The sequence below is a fragment of the Schistocerca nitens genome, chromosome 8, assembly GCF_023898315.1.
Source record: "Schistocerca nitens isolate TAMUIC-IGC-003100 chromosome 8, iqSchNite1.1, whole genome shotgun sequence".
In the NCBI taxonomy this organism is placed as follows: domain Eukaryota; kingdom Metazoa; phylum Arthropoda; class Insecta; order Orthoptera; family Acrididae; genus Schistocerca; species Schistocerca nitens.
The window spans coordinates 568,453,484-568,477,873 of NC_064621.1; positions in this window are offsets into that span (position 1 = coordinate 568,453,484).

The window sequence follows — 24,390 nt, forward strand, 5'->3', positions numbered from 1 at the left end:
TGTGCCACTGACAGTGTAAAAAAAAAATTGTTTCTCTTTTAAATAATCAGGTCGCTGTGTAATTCAGTGTTAGAGAAATATGGTACCGATGTGTAAAGTTTTATAAGCAAATACCATATTTGCTATGGCTCCTTGTGCTTGCCAAACACATGGTACACAAAGTAAGCATGTACCCCCCTGAGGATTAATGTAATTATAACCTCAGGTGTTACAGATTACAGCAATGGAATGAAATGTATCACGGAAAACGTTTGTATCATTGTAAGTCAAAAAACTTTAAAAATAAATGTTTTAAGTACAAAATTAATCACTCAAATGCGTGTCCTGTAGCGCTAAATGTGCGTCATGCTGTAAGATAATTCTGTGGAACTGTCGTAGTTATCGTCCTCTGTAAGCAAAGTTCTGCTGAAGTCAATATACTCCCCTCCTCATAACCAAAAGTGAAATGCTTTGCGTATAGATATCTTAGTTATTAACCTTATTGCCGTGATGAAGAAAGTACTGTGCTGTAATGTATTGTTGTGCTACGGAAAAGGCTGTCTCATTGTAGCTATACCACAAAAGTTACTACTAAACCATGTTTTACTTTCCAGAAGAATTCAGAAAAACTGTGCAGATATAAAACAGATACAGCGCAAAAGCAATAATATAAATTGTGTCACTCATTAGTAGCGTCATGATATAATCGTGTAGCTGTCAAATAAACTAAATACTAAGTCATCGTTAATCTCACAGAAAGTACTTCAAATAAAGCACGTCTTTTCAACTAAATCAAAATGTTGCATTAAAATCTCATTAGCAGTACCGGTACGTGTTCTAAGTATGTGAGCCTTATAGTCGTTACGTAATCTTGCAAACTAACAAGCAAGAATGTACATACACAATAACACTGTGTCGTCTGTTCACTATAACAATGCACTCGTGAATACTGTCTAAATATGTTCCATAGGTTCTAGACTGGATAGTTAACTTCAAAACATGGTTGCATGTTAACAGTTTCTCAGTGTGACAAATTGTACTAGTAGCATGAAGTGAAAAATTTTATGGCAAATACTAAGTTAAAAAGCAGATTATCTCTCAATGAACGGTTTTATATGTGAAATGTGGTGTAATCCTTTACTCTTCCTAGTATGCAGAGCTCCAGCTTCAACGGAATTATCATGTGGGATATGGTACATCGGTAAAGAATGCTCAAATTTTTCTCAAGGTTAGCGTCTATGTTATTTTTCTCTGAGCCAGCGGGCGCACGTGGCTGCCTGCGGAGCGAGTCATTGTCTGCTATCTCTTTGTTGGCGTGCGTCGTTATTGGGATTTGGAGATCTACAAATTCACCTTGTCGTGTCCAGTTATTATTTCTTTCATCGCAGAATTGTGACGGATGTGACCTGTAATTGCTGTGTTCCTGTTTTCACGTCCCGCGATTGTCAGTGTCAATTTACAATTCTTGTAAGAGTCCCTGAAAAGCTTCACTGTCGTCTTTGCAACGTCCTGTCAAAATAATATATCGTAAATGTTCAGGCAATTTGATTAAGCAAATGCGGATGAGTTCTGAGGGGCTGTATGGGTTTGACAGGTACTGATTATTGTGCAACATGTCTTCAAAATATTTCAGAAGACTGGAAAATTGAGATTGTTCGAAATGTTTCATCATTCTGATGCTATGTTTTACTCGGTCTTGTGTAGCTTGAGACCAATATGCTGAGAGGAAGGCATGATAAAATTCTCCTTCACTGTGACAATCGTGAATGACCGATCGCATTCTTACAGCTGGTTCATTCTCTAAATTGCCACACATAAATTTTAATCTGTGCTCTAATGACCATTTGGGAAGAAAACAATGAGAGAATTGATGAAGCCACGCTTGTGGATGAATGTCGTTGCCGGAATTCTAAAATTTTTTGAATTTACGTGTAGTAATAAACAGCTTATAGTCAAAATCATCAAGTCGGCAAGTCTCATATCGGTCATTGTTACTTCGTTTCGGCGGTTCCATCTCAAAATTCGGTGTACCTTGCCAACTTCTATCATAATTTCCGAAGTGCCTCGTGTTATTATTATGTGGCTGTTGCGTATTTCTATGTCCCTCTTCCCGTATTGGAGCGCGAGTGTCCTCTGAAATATGTAATTCTTGTATTACCTGCGTCAACCGATCTTATACTTCCCGGATTTCTCTTTTGTACTGTGTATTGATTTGACTTTGATTTTGTTTGAATTTCCTAATTTATTCATACTCTTCTGTGTCAGTGAAGGCTACGAATCTTGTGTCATTCAGATCATCATCTACCTTTGTAGATAAGTTAGTGAACTGATCCGAAAGTTCGGCTACTTTCTCCGATAGTGAGCAGATTTCCTCAGTGTGTTTTTCTGAACTAAGTTTCAGAGTGTCCATTTGTGTTGAAATCGTATCTACTGTGTCCTTTAAGTTTTCCTCAGTTTTTGCAAGTTGCGTAACCGAATCGGTAGATGCAACTGAGTCAATTTTAGCTTGCAAGGTGTCGTGATTTTCATGAACAATAAATTACAGTTTTTTTATGGCTGCTTAGTGATTCTGTAATGCATTTTCATGACGCGAAAAAATAGGTTGGAAATGCTCACAAATTTGTGTTTTTACGTCATTACAGACATTTTGACATTTCGATTCGATTTTAAGTAACTCAGCAGTTAAACCTTCATTTGTTTGTTCAAGCGTTTGTTCCAATGAGTCTAACTTTTGAAGCTGTTGCTGTGTTTGTCTCTGATTTTGTTCCATCGTGTCTAACTTACGAAGATTTTGTCACATTTGTTTCTGATTTTATTGAAGCGTTGTGTCTAACTTTTGTAGCTTTTGTCCCATTTCTTGCATTAACTGTAATAACAATACACTGGTGTCTGAAACATCTCCTCAGTGCTATTCGGCAGTGCATTTGAACCGGCAATATTTGCATTTAGAAAAGCAGAAAATGTGTCTCGACTTATTTGAGAAAACGGTGAGAATCTACAGTATTTGCAAGATCGTGTCCTGTCATTTCGGATTCCTGAAGCGAACTGTTGCCGACCGACCGATCGATAATGCTTCCCTGTTCACTAGTTGTTTCACTGTCTACACCATTATTTGCAGCCCGCTCCATTTCCCTATGCACAATTACCAAATTACTACTGTGAACATTAGTTAATTCCTTACACGGTGGCGCTAACACACTGCTTTTGTCTTCACTGTCATTTCTTAGTTTACTTTGGAGCCTAGTATTACTTTTTTCACACGCCATTATTGTCACAATATTACACACAATAACACAGAAAAGCACAATTTGAAGAGCAAAATAAGAAAAAAACATTAGCATAGCACAGAAAATAATATCTAGTTAATTGCAAACGCAGCTGCGAAATACTTGGTGCAAATCTGCATGCAAGACACAACTGTTTTACTGTATAACAATGAAAAACTACAACTACAAAGAAGATTCTCTCAACAATTACGCGCTAGCAATAAACAATAGCTACACTAATTACACAAACTACAAGAAAAAAACCACAAGATTCAGGTGAGGTATCCTCAGCTAAGGGTCGACATATGAAACGTCCCCTTAGAAAAATTATCTATGACTGTGCTTAAACTGACACACAATATTTTTTTTAGCGACACGCAATCTGACTTTCAATAATCCCTACAAGGGAATGGCCCTGACTAAATTAACCTATACGTTTCACAAATCACTTACCTCACCAAAATCTTCGTTACTCGAACTACTGCAATACAGCGAGCGCCACTACTGCCAGCTAAATAAAAGATTCAAACTACTGAAGCCACTAACTACTGATAGGCATAGTTAGCAAATGAAAGATTTTGATCGAGAACAAACAATGTATTTACCTTAATAGTGTTCAAAAGTCATAATATATATATAGCAGTTCATGACATCCAGACTTACAAATTTACTGTCTCTGGTGGACACACGTCCAGATCGTCCGCTCTCAAAATTCCGCCATCTCTCTCCCCACATCCACCACAACTGGCGGCTCACCTCCAACTGCGCAGCGCTACGCGCTGTAACAGCCAACTGCCCAACACTACAATGGCGAATACTGCAACAATGCCAACCAGCCACACACTGCACACAGCACAGCCAGTGATTTTCATATAGAGCGCTACGAGGCGCTACCAATAAAAAAAAAAAAAACTAAATAGCCTACTTACAACCTACAACGTACTGACATGAGGAAAATTCCAACAGATCTGTCATACCCAAACAGCAGTTGACCGGCGTTGCCTGGTGAAACGTTGTTGTGATACCTTGTGTAAGGAGGAGAAATGCGTATCATCACGTTTCTGACTTTGATAAAGGTCGGATTGTGGCCTATCGCGATTGCAGTTCATCGTATCGCGACATTGCTGGTCGCGTTGGTCGAGATCCAATGACTGTTAGCAGAATATGGAATTGGTAGGTTAATGAGGGTAATACGGAAAGTCGTGCTGGATCCCAACGGTCTCGTATCACTAGCAGTGGAGATGACAGGCATCTTACCAGCATGGCTGTAACGGATCGTGCAGGCACGTCTCGGTCCCTGAGTCAACAGATGGGGACGTTTGCAAGACAACAACCAGCTGCACCAACAGTTCAACGACGTTTGCAGCAGCATGGATTATCAGCTCGGAGACCATGGGTGGGTTACCCTTGATGCTGCATCACAGACAGTACCGCCTGCGATCGTGTACTCAACGACGAACCTGGGTGCACGAATGGCAAAACGTAATTTATTTCGGATGAATCCAGGTTCTGTTTACAGCATCATGATGGTGGCATCCGTGTTTGGCGACATCACGGTGAACGCACATTGGAAGCGTGTATTCGTCATCACCATGCTGGCTTATCACTCGGCGTGATGGTATGGGGTGCCATTTGTTACACGTCTCGGTCACCTCTTGTTCGCATTGACGGCACTTTGAACAGTGTACGTTACATTTCCGATGTGTTAAGACACGTGGCTCTACCCTTCATTCGATCCCTGCGAAACCCTATATTTCAGCAAGATAATGCACGACCGCATGTTGCAGGTCCAGTACGGGCCTTTCTGGATACAGAAAATGTTCGACTGCTGCCCTCGCCAGCACATTCTCCAGATCTCTCACGGACTGAAAACTTCTGGTCAATGGTGGCTGAGCAACTGGCTCGTCACAGTACGCCAGTCACTAATCTTGATGAACTGTCGTATAGTGTTGAAGCTGCATAGGCAGCTGTATCTGTACACGCCATGCAAGCTCTGTTTGACTCAATGCCCAGGCGTATCAAGGCCGTTATAACAGCCAGAGGTGGTTGTTCTGGGTACTGATTTCTTAGGATCTATGCACCCAAATTACGTGAAAATGTAATCACGTGTCAGTTCTAGTATAATATATTTGTCCAATGAATAACTGTTTATCATATGAATTTCTTCTTGGTGTAGCAATTTTAATGGCCAGTAGTGTACGATATGCAATCAGTTACTACATGAAAACAGAGACGAAAGTTTACACAATTCTCAAGACAGTAGACGCACACGATTGCAGTCTTTCATGTGAACTGTACACCATGATGCCTGGAAGGGTATCCACCGACAAGGTGAAAATAAAATAACTACGTCAAATCATGAAAAACATAGGACAACGCACATCTTGCTAAACCCTATGAAAGAGAGAGAGAGAGAGAGAGAGAGAGAGGAAATAAGCTTGATCATGTCAGTGTTAATGATAATTGAAAATTATATCTGTATTAAGAGACATTTAAGGTGTCACGATGGTTTCGTTCTTTAGAACGTTATGAGGTTGCCCAATTATGCCAGTATGATGTTGTAAATTATATGGTGTTCATATGTAATGTCAGCGACGAAATCTTAAAACAACCTTCAGAGACATTCTGCGTGTGTCTGCAAGTCGTGTAATCACTGTTGTGTGCGTTTTCGTAAGTAACTGAATGAGTGTTGACGTTTCTGTAGCGGAAATTGGGAAACCAGCGTGGCAACATTTCTCATGAGTACGAAGAGCTACTTAAAACTCTTTACCAAGTTAAAAAGTGAACCATTCTAGTAATCTACAATGCCACTTTCTTCTCTCATATTCCTAAGCTAGTGTTCTACACTACATCACAAAATCTGATGACGCTTAAGCATAAATAAGCAGTCGGACCATGCCACAATGCCATCTTAACATTAACAGAGCAGCAGTGGTAGTTGGTGCTATAGACAAGCAACTTGGTGCCTCAGCACATCGTTTCCTTGTTTCATGTCAGGTAATCACCTTTACTGGTGTTCGAATACTTCCTTTATAGGAGCCGGCACTACAGTCTGGAACCGCGCAACCGCTACGGTCGCAGGTTCGAATCCTGCCTCGGGCATGGATGTGTGTGATGTCCTTAGGTTAGTTAGGTTTAAGTAGTTCTAAGGTCCAGGGGACTGATGACCTCAGAAGTTAAGTCCCATATGTGCTCAGAGCCATTTGAACTATTTGAACATCGTGTTTTCTGACAAGGTCATCCGCATTTGGACGACTCCTTACATCGTCCGCCCTAAAAGTTCAGAGACTGATTTTATTACTGACGTATAAGTTTGTCGAGCACCTGAAACGTTGAAACCACCAATTTAATTTTTTTTTATATTTTTGTCAATCCAGTCTCGAAACTTTTTCGGCTGACGAAGTATTTTGGCAGCATTGCGTCGACTGCATTTGGTGCCCTCTGCACGTCTCGCGGAGGGCTGTCTTGTACCTGAAAGTGGGTAAATGACGATAATATACAATTTGCCGGCTTCAGTGTGCTGGATGAACTGGGTCACGTATTGGCTGTGCGTAGCGTGTGCGACCTACATGCAGCCTCTGGTTCTACACACATGTCATTCTCATGCTAGCTGCAACTCCAACACTTTACTTGACTAGTTTCTTGGTCAGACTGTTCTGAAATCGCTGAGTTATATACAGCGTCTTTCGATGTCGACAAGTGCTCACTGCTATCACATTATCACGCCAGTTGAGGGCCGATACTGTCAGACGTACAATTACGCTGTATTTCTGCTGCAGCACAATTCTATTCATGCTTCAAGTTCCAACTAATTGGGTCCATTCGTTCTATATATTTTGAGAAAAGATAGCTTCTGTTAGTAATAACAGAGGACACGAGAGGACGAGAGCGCCTATCAGTGCGAAAAACTAGTAGAAGCCGATGTAGGGGAAGATCAGTTTGGATTCCGTAGAAATATTGGAACACGTGAGGCAATACTGACCCTACGACTTGTCTTAGAAGCTAGATTAAGGAAAGGCAAACCTACGTTTCTAGCATTTGTAGACTTAGAGAAAGCTTTTGACTGGAATACTCTCTTTCAAATTCTGAAGGTGGCAGGGGTAAAATACGGGGAGCGAAAGGCTATTTACAATTTGTACAGAAACCAGATGGCATGAAAGGGAAACCAAATGGCAGTTATAAGAGTTGATGGGCATGAAAGGGAAGTAGTGGTTGGGAAGGGAGTGAGACAGGGTTGTAGCCTCTCCCCAATGTTATTCAATCTGTATATTGAGCAAGAAGTGAAGGAAACAAAAGAAAAATTCGGCGTAGGTATTAAAATCAGTGGAGAAGAAATAAAAACTTTTAGGTTCGCCGATGACATTGTAATTCTGTCAGAGACATCAAAGGACCTGGAAGAGCAGTTGAACGGAATGGATAGTGTCTTGAAAGGAGGATATAAGATGAATATCAAGAAAAGCAAAACGAGGATAGTGGAATGTAGTCGAATCAACTCGGGTGATGCTGAGGGTATTAGATTAGGAAAAGAGACACTTAAAGTAGTAAAGGAGTTTTGCTATTTGTGGAGCAAAATAACTTCCAGAGGATATAACATGTAGACTGGCAGTGGCAAGGAAAGCGTTTCTGAAGAAGAGAAATTTGTTAACATCGAGTATAGATTTAAATATCAGGAAGTCGTTTCTGAAAGTATTTGTATGGAGTGTAGCCATGTATGGAAGTGAAACATGGACGATAAATAGTTTAGACAAGAAGAGAATAGAAGCTTTCGAAATGTGGTGCTACAGAAGAATGCTGAAGATTAGATGGGTAGATCACATAACTAATGAGGAGGTATTGAATAGCATTGGGGAGAAGAGAAGTGTGTGGCACAACTTGACTAGAAGAAGGGATCGGTTGGTAGGACATGTTCTGAGGCATCAAGGGATCACCAGTTTAGTATTGGAGGGCAGCGTGGAGGGTTAAAATCGTAGAGGGAGACCAAGAGATGAATACACCAAGCAGATTCAGAGGGATGTAGGTTGCAGTAGGTACTGGGAGATGAAGAAGCTTGCACAAGATAGAGTAGCATGGAGAGGTGAATCAAACCAGTCTCAGGACTGAAGACCACAACAACATCAGTGTGAGATGCACACGGAATGGAGGCACGTTGCATTCTCATTTGGGGACGTCTTGACGGCGGAATAGCGGGCCGGCGAAGAGCAACTGCCGGCGGCTTCGCACGCCCGGGCAGCGCCGCCGAGGCTGAGGCTGACGGGCCGGTATTGATCAGGCGTCGGCCGGCGTCGGCAGCGGCGGTGGCGGCGGCGGCGGCGGCGGCGGCGCGGACGGTGCGTAGCGTATCTGGCGGTGGCGGACAGGCCGTCATTACCGCATTACCGCGGGGGCGGCGGGGGCGACGCGGGGGCGTGGCGGCCCCGGGCAGGCGTCCACCGCTAAACATCAGTTATCATTAGCGGCCGGCGCGCGTCGCACGCCGTAATAATGGGATTGCCCGCCGCGGGAGGCGCCGCGCACGGTGGAGCGAGCAGAGTGGATCGCGGCCGACTCCGGACGCGCCGGCCTGCCGGAAGTCGTTCGCACCTGCCCGATCGGCAGCCCATAAATCGTCCCACATGGCGGCGGCTCCGCTAGTCGTTTACGTGTCTCACCTGCGTAGACAGTTCCTCACAGTGAACGAGAACATACTCACCATCATTGTTTCGTACAACTTTAAGATCAACTTTTATACACTACTGGCCATTAAAATTGCTACACCAAGAAGAAATGCAGATGATAAACGGGTATTCATTGGACAAATATATTATACTAGAACTAACATTTGATTACTTTTTCACACAATTTGGGTGCATAGTTCATGAGAAATCAGTACCCAGAACAACCACCTCTGGCCGTAATAAAGGCCTTGATACTCCTGCGAATGGAGACAAACAGAGCTTGGATGGCGTGTGTAGGTACAGCTGCCCATGCAGCTTCAACACGATACCATAGTTCATCAAGAGTACTGACTGGCGTATTGTGGCGAGCCAGTTTCTCGGCCACAATTGATGAGACGTTTTCAGTTGGTGAGAGACCTGGAGAATGTGCTGGCCAGGGCAGCAGTCGAACATTTTCTGTATCCAAAAAGGCCCGTACAGGACCTGCAACATGCGGTCGTGCATTATCCTGCTGAATTGTAGGGTTTCGCAGGGATCGAATGAAGGGTACAGCCACGGGTCGTAACACGTCTGAAATGTAACGTCCACTGTTCAAAGTGCCGTCAATACGAACAAGAGGTGATCGAGACGTGTAACAAATGGCACCCCATACCATCACGCCGGACGAATACACGCTTCCAATGTGCGTTCACCGCGATGTCGCCAAACACGTATGCGACCATCATGAAGCTGTAAACAGAACCTGGATTCGTCCGAAAATATGACGTTTTGCCAGTCGTGCACCCAGGTTAGTCATTGAGTACACCATCGCAGGCGCTCCTGTCTGTGATGCAGCGTCAAGGGTAACCGCGGCCATGGTCTCCGAGCTGATAGTCCATGCTGCTGGAAACTTCGTCGAACTGTTCGTACAGATGGTTGTTGTCTTGCAAAGGTCCTCATCTGTAGACTCATGGATCGGGTCGTGTGTGCACGATCCGTTACAGCCATACGGATAAGATGCCTGTCATCTCGACTGCTAGTGATACGAGGCCGTTGGGATCCAGCATGTCGCTCCGTATTACCCTCCTGAGCCCACCGATTCCATACTCTGCTAACAGTCATTCGATCTCGACCAAAGCGAGCAGCAATGTCGCGATACGATAAACCGCAATCGTGATAGGCTACAATCCGACCTTTATCAAAGTCGGAAACGTGATGGTACGCATTTGTCCTCATTACAATATGCATCACAACAACGTTTCACCAGGCGACGCCCGTCAACTGCTGTTTGCGTATGAGAAATCGGTTGGAAACTTTCTTCATGTCTGCACGTTGTATTTGTCACCACCGGCGACAACCTTGTGTGAATGCTCTGAACAGCTAATCATTTGCATATAAGAGCAACTTCTTCCTGTCAGTTAAATTTCGCGTCAGCAGCACGCCATCTTCGTGGTGTAGCAATTTTAATGGTCAGTAGTGTATTAGAAACACGAATGGTATGTATCTCTCTCGTACATGTAAATCCAAAACTTAGAATAATGTTTCTGCCTCAGATAAAATAAAAATTAGTACAGCTTTACACCGAAGTGGCAAAAGTCATGGGATTGCGATATGTACATCGCAGACGGCGGTAGTAACGCGTATACATGGTATAAAGGGGCAGTGCATTCCCGCAACTGTCATTTATACTCAGTTGATTCATGTGAAAAGATTTCCGACGTGGTTACGCCCGCAAGACGGGTATTAATATATTTTGCATATGGAATGGTAGCTGGAGTGAGATGCGATGCACCTTGTCAAGAGTGCGTCGAAAATTCCACGTTTCAGGCATTACTTCTTACCATGGACAACGCAGTTGCCGACGGCTTTCACTTACCGACCTAAATCAGCAGCGTTTGCATAGAGCTGTCACTGCTAACGGACAAGCAACACTGAATAGATAATCACAGAAATCAATGTGTTGATTAAAGGATAGAGCTGCGAAATTTTGCGTTGTTGGCCGTGGTACCAGAAGACCGACGCGAGTGCCTTTGCTAATAGCACGACATCGCCAGCAGCGCCCCTCCTGCACTCGTGACAACATCGGTTTTACCCTAGATGACTGAAAAACTGTGGCCTGGTCAGACGAGTCCCGATTTCAGTTGGTAGGAGCTAATGGTAGGTTTTGAGTGTTGTGCAAACCCAACAAAGCCATGGACCCAGGTTGCCACGGGACGTTAGATACTAATCTTCTAGAGATTTCCTTGCTTCTGTCGTGTTGAACTTAATTACAGTAGTAAAATCTAGCTGGAATAATAGATAGAATAGAACCACAATCAGGGAATAAGTGAAGGGGGAGCAGATGCAGGAATTCTGCACCGCTGGTCATGGCAAAGTCCTAGTGGAGGTGATGACGTGTCAAGTGGGTACCTATGTCTTGTGAATGACTGTCATAAGTGTTTGTGCCGTTAAAGACGAAGGGAGGTCAGAGGGCGGAATCCGGTTCCGGCACATACACTACTCACCTCGGTAAGTACCAAGAGGGCTGCCGAGACGGAAGGATCTCCATCACAAATGTGACGCGCCCTTGCCTCATGAGACACTGTGCTAAGGTTTGGAATTTATTCGAGGACAGTGGTGTAAGGACTGGTGATCAGGAGCTTCAAGTCATCACCTCTCTTCCGTTGGCTGGCCAAATACCGGCAGTGAAAATTTCACCCACCACCAGGATTCTAACCGACTTACCTATGAGTCGAGCGCCGCCACACAGGCGTGCGTTAGTAACCTCGGCTATGGAGGCGGGTAACTTAAATAAAGCTGGGCCAATTTTTATTTTTATTTTTTTTTTTGCGGCAAACATATTTTTCTAAAGTTTTCGATTGTACGTAGACAAGAGGTACATTTTCTTTGTGCTTCAAAATGAGCAGGTCATTAGGTACAGAGCGTAAGCTCAGATTAAGAGAGGAAAGGGAAGGAAACTCGCCGTGTTCTGCACATGAGCCATCCCGAAATTTGTCTAAAACCACTTAGGTAAGTCACGAAAAACATAAATCAGGATGCCCGTACTGAGATTTGGACCGTCGTCTTACCTAATGCAAATCCAGAATGGTACCCATTCCACACTGCCTTGCTTGGTACTCGACGCAAATTTGAATGCTAGTATAATTTGTGTGAGTAATAATGATCACCTGGCTGACATTCTGTGGGGCCCCAGTCGTCGTCGCACTCTCTGTCATTGGAGCTAATGACACTCCATGTCTCTTCAGAAAGGTGAAATCTATTTAGGACACTGTTAACCATTCTTTCGAGGCACAGTGCGTCGTCGACATCTGGTGTTTCAAAGAATCTTTGGTGTCCCACTTTATTTGCGCGTCAAGATAAACTTTATAAATGTCTTCTAGACCACTGTGGGAGTAGAGAGACTACTCTGTCGAGTCCCAACAACAGTCTGTCAAAACAATCGCCAAAGGCTGCCCTGAGGGCCGAATCCTTGGGCCTAAATTTTGGAACATTAATCTCGAATCCCTTTTAAATAACCTACAAGAAAAACGCCAAGCTTGGGGTGAAGTAATTATATTAGTGTTGGTTACTTATTATTAGTCCAAGGTAGCAGAAGACGACATCTAGAAACCAACGTGTAACTTCTCTTGGTCACCGTTCAGGAATGGTGTAGAGTAAATAAACTTTCAGTCGAGCCTCATTAGTCACCCTACATAATGTTAAAAGTCAGCCTAAATTTCGGCCGAAATCCTGCAGTCAGAATTTAAAACGTACCAGGAGTCGAAGCTCTAAGCATCTAGGAGGTCACCTGGAAGAGCGATGAAATCTTCGTACCGACATAAACACCGCACGAAAGACAGGCTTTGGAAATAAGAACCAAGTTACGAACATTTCACAAAGATGATTTAGTCTACTTCCAAAACGTCTTCATCTCTATCTTGAGGCGATATCAGCGGCCACAGTGCATATGATGCGAGTGCACCGGCACATGCTGGGTGACAATTATTGACCTATATGAAAAAAAAAACATGAATTAGGTACAAACTACGGCTGGCACACTCTTTATTCAGTATGTAAACACATATTCGGATTTAGGTTACGACATATCACCTTCCACCACTGATGATGATGTGACGCAGACGAATAGCGGAATTCTGCATGACCCGCTGAACTGTCAAAACATCGATGCTATCGATGACCTCCTGAATGGCTGTTTTCAACTCAGCAATGGTTTTGGGGTTATTGCTGTACACCTTATCTTTAATATAGCCCCACAAAAAGGAGTCGCATGTGTTCAGATCCGGAAATATAGCGGCCAATCGAGGCCCATTCCAGTGACCTCTAGGTACCCCAAAGCCAGAATGCGGTCCCCAAAGTGCTCCTCCGGGACTTCAAGCACTTTTCCTCTCCGATGGGCTCGAGCTCCGTGTTGCAGAACCATATATTGTTGAAATCAGGGTCATTTTGGACAATGCGGTGGAAAGCATCTTCCAAAACCTTTATTTACCGTTTGGTAGTCACCTTGCCATCAAGAAATATCGCACCGATTATTCCATGACTGGACATTGCACATCACACAGTCAGCCGATTAATGTGGGCTTCGCTGCTAAACCAAACCATGTTCACATCAAAGTCCTGTTAGTCAATTCTGTGCGGCTTAATGGCGGATGGGTTTGAATTTTGTATGGGAAGAGATACAGGCCTTCAACTACAGTTTGTCGCAGTGTCTCCCGGCTGATTCCCACCTGTTGTGCATCTAGTCTGATTGTTGTCCTGGAGCTGATTTGAAGTATAGCGCGTGTCGTTTCGACGTTTTCAGGAGTTTACACCCTTTTTGCACGACCGAGATTGCCAACACTGTCATCACGAATGCTACCCGTCCTCTCAAACTTGCGAATCAGATTCTTGATTGTTAACACACCTGGACCGGTTGTCTTCAGCTTTAACTCAGTCGCAAACTTCCTTTGAGCCGCGGCTGGGCTGTTATTGCTCGCATACTAGGTTTTCACAAGCGCTATACGCTCAGGCACGCTGTACCATGACATTTTACTCGTGGAAATAGCCGACAACAACAACGCTTATGTGCATGCGCTTACTATTTCCCATCATGCCCCGTAGCCAGCTGCACAGTTTGAACGTCCTAACTCAAACTATTCCGAGGTTATGACGATTTTATTTCATATAGTTCAGTAATTGTCGCCACGTAGACTGTAACTAGTGACTGAGAAACTGTCTATTGTGTGGGTGCAGTTAAGATTTCTACTGCGTTGCTCGAGTGCATTTCGCACCTCATCTGATACTGTAAGTAATGAAGTAATGCTGGAAACCACGCCTTTTGATTTGTCTGTCGGAGACAGAGCAGTGGCAGAAAGAGCTGTCATCTACTGGACGAAGAATAACAGGCGACATAAAATAAATACTTGGGGCTCGAGACGACAATCGCATGACAGTCAGCGATCCGGATTATGGATTTGTGTCAGAAGATATAGGACTTTTCTGCCATTGGTCGGCGGACTTACTGCTTCTTCCCAAGTGTGAGAGAGTGTCTCCAAATGGGCCACGTTCAGCCAACCACTGGTCTCGTACACTTTGTGGTATGACAGGGTTCGAATCCAGATTGTTTACGTAGAATCCAGGAAAAACGGCAGCTGAGCTGTTGTTTCGGGGCCATACCATAATGTCCAGTTTACGAGTCTTTGTTGGCAGAAGGGAGATTGCAACTTCAGGTCACTTCTATCTTAGAGGCAGTGCGTAGCGAGCTGAAATTTGGCTTTCTGGATGAAATGGCTTCAGTCTTCTCACAGGCAGCTAAAGGAAAGCATACAGATCAACTGCTGCGCGCCCAGGGCTGAAAGAAGTTATGTACTGTAGAAGAGTCTAACTGATCAGTTCTAGCATGCGATGGAAGGAAACTGATCAGCTGATTTTCGTTTCCTAAGCCGAGTTGTCTTCGAATCCGAAGTCGACTTTGAAAGGCAGACTGGATTTGCAGTGTCTCACCTACCAAACAGGTGATGAAACGAGAAATACACCAGCATGCGGTGCACTACGTTTTCGATCCACAAAACTTCGAAATCAAGTGTGAAAAGGAAACTGAGGGTAGAGTATTCAAACCACAGCAGTTAAAATTACGCAAAAACTGTCATACTACTTGTCGCTACCTCGACACATTTCTGTAATAATGACAAATATCGTTGATTCTTTCTTATTTCTATTCTTCACTCTATTCCCTCTACCACTCTCTTTAATGTAATTAGTTCGCAGTTATTATTATTAGTTTTTTTCTGTAATTAGTTAGAGGACAGTTTGAATGGGTAGTTCCAATGGATGAATCACAACTAGTTAGCGTATATAAGCACCTCGTGGCGTCATTGTGACCAGGTGACATTATTTTCAAATGTCGCTGTGTAGTATTAACTTATTTCCTGCTACTATCATCAGTTAATTTAATGAGTAAAAATGAGTCTTGTGCTCAAAATTAGGGAAGTCTGTGATTTCCCACGCTTTTTCATGAAGTTAGCAACGAGTTTCGTCCGTCGCATTGGCAAATAATAAGGAGTCATCGTCCCTATGTGGAGTTGTTTCAGAGTAAAGAGTGGAGGACTGCGACCTTCGATTTAGGACATTCAGCCGCAGGACAGTGCGTGGAGGAGGTTACTGTATTGTTCTGATTTGTGCATGCTAACTGCTTCAAATGGCTCTGAGCACTATGGAACATCTGAGGTCATCAGTCCCCTTGAACTTAGAACTGCTTAAACCTAACTAACCTAAGGGCATCACACACACCCATGCCCGAGGCAGGATTCGAACCTGCGACCGTAGCGGTCGCGTGGTTCCACACCGCAGCGCCTACAACCGCTCGGCCACCCCGGCCGGCTGCACGCTAACTGTTTAAGGTATTGTAAGTATTGCAAATGCAGTACATCAATCCGTATTCTGTGCAGCACGTTACTTGCTTGCTTCACCACGCAACTTGTGTTGCTTACTTTCGGTGTAATTCTTGAGTTATTGTGGAACATTGTCTTTGATTTCGTGAGCTGTCCAGATAAGATAAATTGTTGTGCTTACTCCACACATGCTTCCACCCTTTTTTGTATCTCTCGAGTGAGTTACATCTACATATACATCTACATCCATACTCCCCAAGCCACCTGACGGTGTGTGGCGGAGGGGAGTTAGCATCATTTTGTGATTTGATTTGACTCGTATAGAACTTTGGTCTCTGTTAATTTCATTATGATTTTCGTCAATCATTAGAAAAATTAATTACTGTTCACTCAGTCTTGACCTGCATAACAAAATCCTTTAGCTTGTCCTACAACTTGTCCTGGTTAGGCGACCAATTACAAATAAATTTAGCCTGTTGTATACGCAATTGGGTTGTTCACCACGCACGCAGTGGCCAACTACAAGCATAAGTTACTCACAATTTTATGAAAACAACGAGAATTGCACTAGCTCGTCCCGCGTTGGCATGATTCAGTTTCATTATTATCCTGTGACAACAAAGAGCATTTCACTCATTCGTCTGGTATTGCTACAAGCTGGTTTCATTGACCAGGGCCTAGAACTCTGCAACAAAAAATACGGTACGGACACACACAGACGCACCCATCGCTCCCACCCTCGCCCAACCCCCCAAAACACACACACACACAAACACACACACACACACAGTGCCAGAATGATCGTCCGCCCGCAGTTAAGGAGGTCAGTGGCATACAGTGTGTCCCGCATGTTGCGATAAGCTTCTAGGCGTTGTATAAGCTATCTTGAGGAACAGTTCGAGGAAAGGAACCCGCGTCAAGGAACGTCATCCAATGACAATACGGAGCGTCCAAGTTATAGGCGCCGGCGCCTGCGACTAGTCCACCACTTGGGCAATAAACGTAACTCTTTTACGCCACTGGTGCACTAGTTAGCCATGGAACCTGGACTATGAAACAATGGAAGAATTTCATTTGGTCGGATGAGTCTTCTTTCACACTGTTTTAAAACTTCTGGTCGTACGTCCCGAGTGTGTGTGCGTGTGTGTGTGTGTGTGTGTGTGTGTGTATCTGTGTGTGTGTGTGTGTGTCTGTGTGTAAATTCCTAAGGAACCAGACTGCTGAGGTCATCGGTCCCTAGACTTACACACTACTTAAACTAACTTTTGCTAAGAACAACACACACACCGATGCCCGAGGGAAGACTGGAAGCTCCGGTGGGAGGGCCGCGCAATCCGTGCTATGAAGCCTCAAACCGCCCGGCCACCCCGCTGCTGCTCGTACGTCCCGATAGTGAAACATGGGAGGGATTCTCTGACAATTTGGGCAGCTATAGTGTTGTATCCATGGGCCCCATAGATGCTCTGGATGGTCGCTTTACTACCAAGAGTTATCTGACCATTTTGGCTGAGGAGAATAAATTGTCGCATCTTCCGTGACCACGACATTCACCAGATGTTAATATTGTAGAGCCTTTGCAGTCTAGTTTGGAGAACAGTCTGTAATGACTTCGTTGTCGACGGGAGGTTATACAGTAATTTCCTCTTCCTTCTTCTCTACTTTGGAGAGACCGCTATCCACCTCCATCATCGTCAGCTGAACTTTGCCACTATTCTGCAGGGAGAATGGTGTAAGATTACCTTGAAAACCGTACAAACACTGTACTTATCCCGTCTGAGACGTCTGGAAGCTGGCTTGAGTGCAGTGAGTTTCCTGCATCGTATTGGGTAAGGTAATATACTGTGTTTTTGGTATTTCAATATCTTTATCCATGCCGGCCGAAGTGGCCGTGCGGTTAAAGGCGCTGCAGTCTGGAACCGCAAGACCGCTACGGTCGCAGGTTCGAATCCTGCCTCGGGCATGGATGTTTGTGATGTCCTTAGGTTAGTTAGGTTTAACTAGTTCTAAGTTCTAGGAGACTAATGACCTCAGCAGTTGAGTCCCGTAGTGCTCAGAGCCATTTGAACCATTTCTTTATCCATCCCCTGCAGTCCCAGCACAAACTGACGCCAAACTGGTGACGATCTTTCGCTACTACAGTATCACTAAAAGAAGAGCATAGAACGTTGCCACTTTGCTGGTATGTTCACTGAAATGGGTACAGGCAAAGATCTTTTATCTCTACTTTCTATTGGGTGTATCTCCACATTTCCAGCCAAATGCACATACGACCTTTCTGCTCCTTACCTGGGATTGTCTCCTGCACTGTGTCGTCATTTAACAGCTCTCCTTGTATATGTGTTACAGGCTACTAGTGTTATTTACACACAGTACAGCCTAAATTTAAAAACTGCGATAAAAATCGCGATTTCCGGTGCAAGCAGATCGAGAACTGCCACGCGTCATCGCCACCAGCTTTACCAGCAGAGCCGGAAGTCGGCTGGGTCAGCGCTGCCGTGAGTCGCCAGCCGCCAGCGGCGAGTTTCTGCGAGATTTCCGGGCCGTCTTCGTGGAAGCCGGTTAGCGTCCAGTCCACGTTAACATCAACAGCGCCGCGAGGAACCAGGCGCGGGACGTCGCGAGCCTCCGGAAATACCCTCCGGGGCCACTCGTACCTGCGGTCACCTGCTGGCTTGTTTGTTGCCAGACCGCCGCCGCCATCTGTGATAACATGCCAGGAATAGAAGGCCAGCTGTAACCCGACGCGGGCAACACTCGCGCAACAGGTATCGGGGCATCTTTCCCCGTTCCAAGCGAACCACGGTCTGTATTGGAAGTACGCAATGGCTCAGTGGACACGACGCTATACTTGCGCCAGAGTACGTTGCGCTGCTAGTGTTTGCGCGCTTAGGGAAAGACCACTTAAACCTCATCAGGGAGATTCAAATGGTTCAAATGGCTCTGAGCACTATGGGACTCAACATCTTAGGTCATAGGTCCCCTAGAACCTAGAACTACTTAAACCTAACTAACCTAAGGACATCACACACACCCATGCCCGAGGCAGGATTCGAACCTGCGACCGTAGCAGTCCCGCGGTTCCGGACTGCAGCGCCAGAACCGCACGGCCACCGCGGCCGGCCATCAGGGAGAATACTATTAAGAGTTACGGGTGCACACAAGAAAACTTCTGCGTAAGCTCTTTTCGTAACATCATGAATATGCCCCTTAAACCAGCTAATTAGCAAAAAGGGAGCGCAATACTGGCAACGAAGAACAGACTCAGGAAAAGTGACTAAGATATCAGGGCAAATTACAAACTCAAAGAAAGAAATCGCTTCATGCTTGATACGATACTGACAAGAGGACTGAGACGTAGGCACAACAGGACGGTAAGGCCAGGCATTCTTTGTGAGAGTGAGAGAAGGACTTGAAATAGAGTCCTGTAGATGTACCGGGTGATCAAAAAGTCAGTATAAATTTGAAATCTTAATAAACCACGGAATAATGTAGATAGTGAGGTAAAAATTGACACACATGCTTGGAATGACAAGGGGTTTTATTAGAACAAAAAAAAAAAAAAAGCAAAGTTCACTAAATGTCCGACAGATGGCGCTGGACAGCAAAAACTCAGTGACTGCGACCCTGACGGGTGAGAGGTACGGCGATATGTTACAAAATCGCATCATCCCCAGCCTGGCTGATAAACACCTGCTGGAACGTACGATGTTTATGTAGGATGGCGCTCCACCCCATATTGCTAGACGCGTGAAAAATCTCTTGCGCGCGTCGTTTGGTGATGATCGTGTGCTCAGCCGCCACTTTCGTCATGCTTGGCCTCCCAGGTCCCCAGACCTCAGTCCGTGAAATTATTGGCTTTGGGGTGACCTGAAGTCGCAAGCGTATCGTGATCGACCGACATCTCTAGGGATGCTGAAAGACAACATGCGACGCCAATGCCTCACCATAACTCCGGACATGCTTTACAGTGCTGTTCACAACATTATTCCTGGACTACAGCTATTGTTGAGGAATGATGGTGGACATATTGAGCATTTCCTGTAAAGAACATCATCTTTGCTTTGTCTTACTTTGTTATGCTAATTATTGCTATTCTGATCAGATGTAGCGCCATCTGTCGGACAGTATTTGAACTTTTGTATTTTTGTGGTTCTAATAAAACCCCATCTCATTCCCAGCATGTGTGTCAATTTTTACCTCTCTATCTACATTATTCCGTGATTTATTCAGTTTTCAAATTTATACTGACTTTTTGATCACCCGGTATTTTCCACTTCGTTATAGGACATGCGCTTTACCCACATATCTCAACAAAACAGAGTGACGTTTTAAAGGTAGCTGTGTCTATGCAGAAGCTGGATCGTCGGAGCTTGTTATCCGGCACTACACTCATTACAGAGACAGCGCCGGTTCCGAAAGATTTGAAACAGCGGAAGGAACAATGGGCAGCTTCATACGGGACGAATCATTGCGGCGCGAGTTAAACAAAATAGACGACAAAGTATCCAGAAGAGACCTTAAGATTTAACTTCAGACGAAAGAGGAGTTATTACCCGCGTCGCCATATGCCGTTAATTATTCAGGTTGAACATAAATAAAACACACAACCTACAGTGATGGATTCCTGACTGTAAATGGAGGCAAAAAGATCCTACGAGCTTGTTGCCGGAAATGTATAGTTGCCACGGTAGATGGCGCTTACGAGTGACCACGTGCCGTGTGTTCCTTGCGTGATCCACGCTGTGTGATAGACACGGCGTACTGTAAGCAGCAGAATGGTCCAGTATTCATGTCGCGAGCAAGCTGAGTTGGAGCCTGTATACGGCCAAGCACATGGAAACGATAGAGATAGAGCACGGCTATACCAAAACAAGTAGGGGAGAGTGGGGCAAGTTGATACGTGAGCAAGTTGATACAGACGGGACTGTGAGCTAACACGCATGCGCAGGGAAGACATGAGTGAATAGAGCGTGTTGTTTACCGCGACGCAGTGTCCCACGGCGTCCAGCTGTCAACAGAATACTCTACGCGTTTTTAATGTTGAAATTTTGTTTTCATGAGTAGAAAGTAATTGTTGGCTAGTGTGTTTGAGTTGGCGTACCAGCAAGATGATATTCTTCAGGAAGTTCACTGTTGGCACAGTTAAACGCCTGTTTCCTGGTAAAAATTTCATGATAGTTTCATCTTTCTAGACTTCATATTTTAGAGACTTAAGTTTGACTTAGGAGACACTTATTCAATGGGGCAAGTTGATACGCGTAGCTGGGGCAAATTGATACAGTGTACCAACGTACCCCAATATTGTAAAAATTAGACTTTTGTCTTTTCTTACAGAAACATGGTGAGGAATTATACCAGGAAGACAGATCGTGGGAAAGTCCCGAATGAGAGCTTTGACAAAGCCTATGAAGCCGTCAAGACCAAAACCATGTCTTTACGGGAAGCAGCTGTAGCCTTCGAGATCGACAAAATGACATTGTTTAGATTTATAAGAAAAAAAGATGAATCGCAAGGTCAAACGGTTACAATGGGGTATGCCAAACCAAGACATATTTTTCCCGACCAATTAGAATCTCAACTCGAAGAGTATATAATACACTCTTCTAAAATCTACTACGGACTTACACCACAAAACATCAAATTTTTAGCTTAAGAACTTGCTGTGGCTAATAGGAATATAATTACATTGCCTGATTAATGGATTAACCATAAAATGGCTAAAAAGGACTGGTTTAGCTTATTTATGAAAAGACACCCTCGACGATCAATCAGGGAGCCTGAGGCTACGAGCCTTAGTCGCGCTACTAGTTTTAATAAAGCCAATGTTGACCTATTTTTTGACAATTTGAAGAGTACTTTAGATAAATACAAATTTAAACCTAAGGATATTTGGAATATCGTCGAGACCGGTGCGCAAACAGTTCAGAGACCAAACAAAATCGTTGCTCAGAAAGGAGTACGCCAAATAGGGGAAGCTACGTCAGCGGAAAGGGGGCAGACTGTCATTATGGTATTAGCTGTCAGTGCCATCGGCAACTCAGTTCCTCCGATGTTCATATTTCCACCAAGATGTATTGGAAATTCCTACCCATCCGGATGGATCACATCTGAATCGATTTTTGAAGTTCATTAAATATTTTCACGGCCACGTAAGATCTACCAAGGGCAATCCCTACTTGTTGGTTTTGGATAACCATGAATCACATTTATCTATTGAAGTGCTCAACTTCTGCAAAGAAAATGGTATCGTCATGTTGTCGTTTCCCCCACACACTACCCACCGCCTGCAACCGCTTGACAGGTCAGTTTATGAGCCTTTCAAGAAATTTTACTTCGCTTCAGTGGACGACTGGATAATCAACAATCCAGGGAAAGCTGTAACAACCTACGACATCCCTGACATAGTAAAGATTGCACTACCTAGAGCAATATATCCTACAAATATTATATTTGGATTTCAAGCAACAGGACTCGCGCCATACAACAGAGAAGTGTTTACTGATGATGACTTCTTGTCAAGCGCAGTCACGGATAGAGAGATGACTTCACAAGACAGCACTGTCAAGATTTCTCAGACTGTGACAAGCAACGCTGATGCTCTACAGTCCAAAGTGAACCGAACTGAGACTACAACTGCAGTTCCATCTACAAGTAAGGATGCTTCTCTAGGTGTATTTACTGTAAGCCCTCAAGACATCTGCCCCTGCCCTAAAGCTGGAGAGCGAAAAAATATCAAAAAAGGGAAGAAACCTTTAAAATCCGCTATCCTTACTAGCACACCAGTAAAGGACAGACTGGAAGAGGAAGCCAAAGAAAAGGAAGATAAAATGGTAGCCAAGTCAGACAACGCCAAAAAAAGGCTTTTTAAAATGATGGAGAGTCAGATATGGAAAAGAACAAGGTGAATAAAAAGAAATGCGTCCCAAAGAATAAAATGAAGGTTGCATGAGAGTCTGAAGAAGAGAACGACGCCCTGTGTCTCATATGTTTGGAGCCATTCTCCGAATCCAAGGCAGGTCAAGACTGGATACAGTGCATTTCTTGCAAATAATAGGCCCATATATAATGTGGTAAAGACTAAGATGTACACTTGTATTCACTGTACATCTGACTTTGTAATCAGTGATTCTGAGTAGGTTATGGACACAATCTCATGATCTGTGTGTTTAAAATAAGTTAATAATATGTCTTACGTTACCTTTGTACTATATTCTGCTTAATAAATATTTTCGATTATCTATTGAGTGATTATATGCTACCTTAATGTCAATTAGCTTATTATTTATACATTTGTATCAACTTGCCTCTCGCTAGTATCAACTTGCCCTCATGTGGGGAACATTGATACACTTTGCACCATTAAACAAATATTTTAATTTTGGTAGATACATTTGTTTAATCAAAGCGTCAATACCGTAGAAAAGTGCAGAATTAATTGAAGTGTAATATCATAACTTTCCCAATTAAAACGAAATTAAAACAAAAAATTTAAAAAGTAAAATCTGAAATTTGTCTCAACATGCCCCGCTCTCCCCTACCCTCAAAAACACCAACACCACACAACATTTTAAGCAATTTTTTGCGCATTTATGTGATCATGGCTCCTTTCAGACAGACGGATGTGCACGGAAGCGGCAACTGTGCATGCACCAGAATTGGAGGAACCGTAGTACAAGCTCCAGGCAAGTGACCAGCCAACAAGGTGTAAACAAATTTATGATTTTGTGTGTCCTGCATGAAGACCGCTACTCTCCCTTTCACCTGCCACAAATAACAGAAGAAGCGACACGTGATCAGATGAACTGTCATTTATCAGCGCCATCTATCGTGGCAACAATGCATTTCCGGACACATGTTCACAGGACCTTTTCTTCCTCTGTTTCCTGTCAGGCATCCGTCCCTGCAATTTATCGGTTTTATTAACGTTCACCCTACATAAATAAATATAGGTACAATAGAAGATCATGACGAAGACATGGGTCGAACTGCATGTGGTAAGATGAAGCCGCTGGGGAGTGCTAGCAGTTGCACAGCCTATCTGAACCCCGAGGCTTTCATCTGGTACATGTAGCGGAACATCTACCTAACGAGATGAGGAGAATACTAACTGGATGGTCACCGCGATATGGCATGAGTCCTCAATGCAGTCATGGTGGCAGCCTCCGTCGTTGGGGACGTACGGTGCTGGTGGCTGTGTAATGAGGTACTGTTGTAAGTTAAAACAAGTATAAAACCACTGCGAGTCACTGTAAAATTTTACGGAAAATTTTAAGTCACGAATTTTGCTCTTTTTAGTCAGTTCAAGGTCTTCCAGGTTCCAGAAATACTGTGTTAGTGCTGGAGGCCGCAAAACTAGGTGTATCAGTTTTTGAAACACAGTGAAGTTAAAAATTTTAAACTTTTTGTGGTGATGGAAATAGTATTTATTATTACATAAGTAATAGTCAGTAACCTAGAATACACCTATATCTACGTAATTACTCTGCTATTCACAATAAAGTACCTGGCAAAGGGTTCAGTGGACCACATTCAAGCTGTCTTCCTACAGTTCCACTCTCGAAAGGCGCGCGGGAAAAACGAGCACTTATTTTTTTCTGTCCGAGCCCCGATTTCTCATATTTTATCGTGATGATCGTTTCTCCCTAA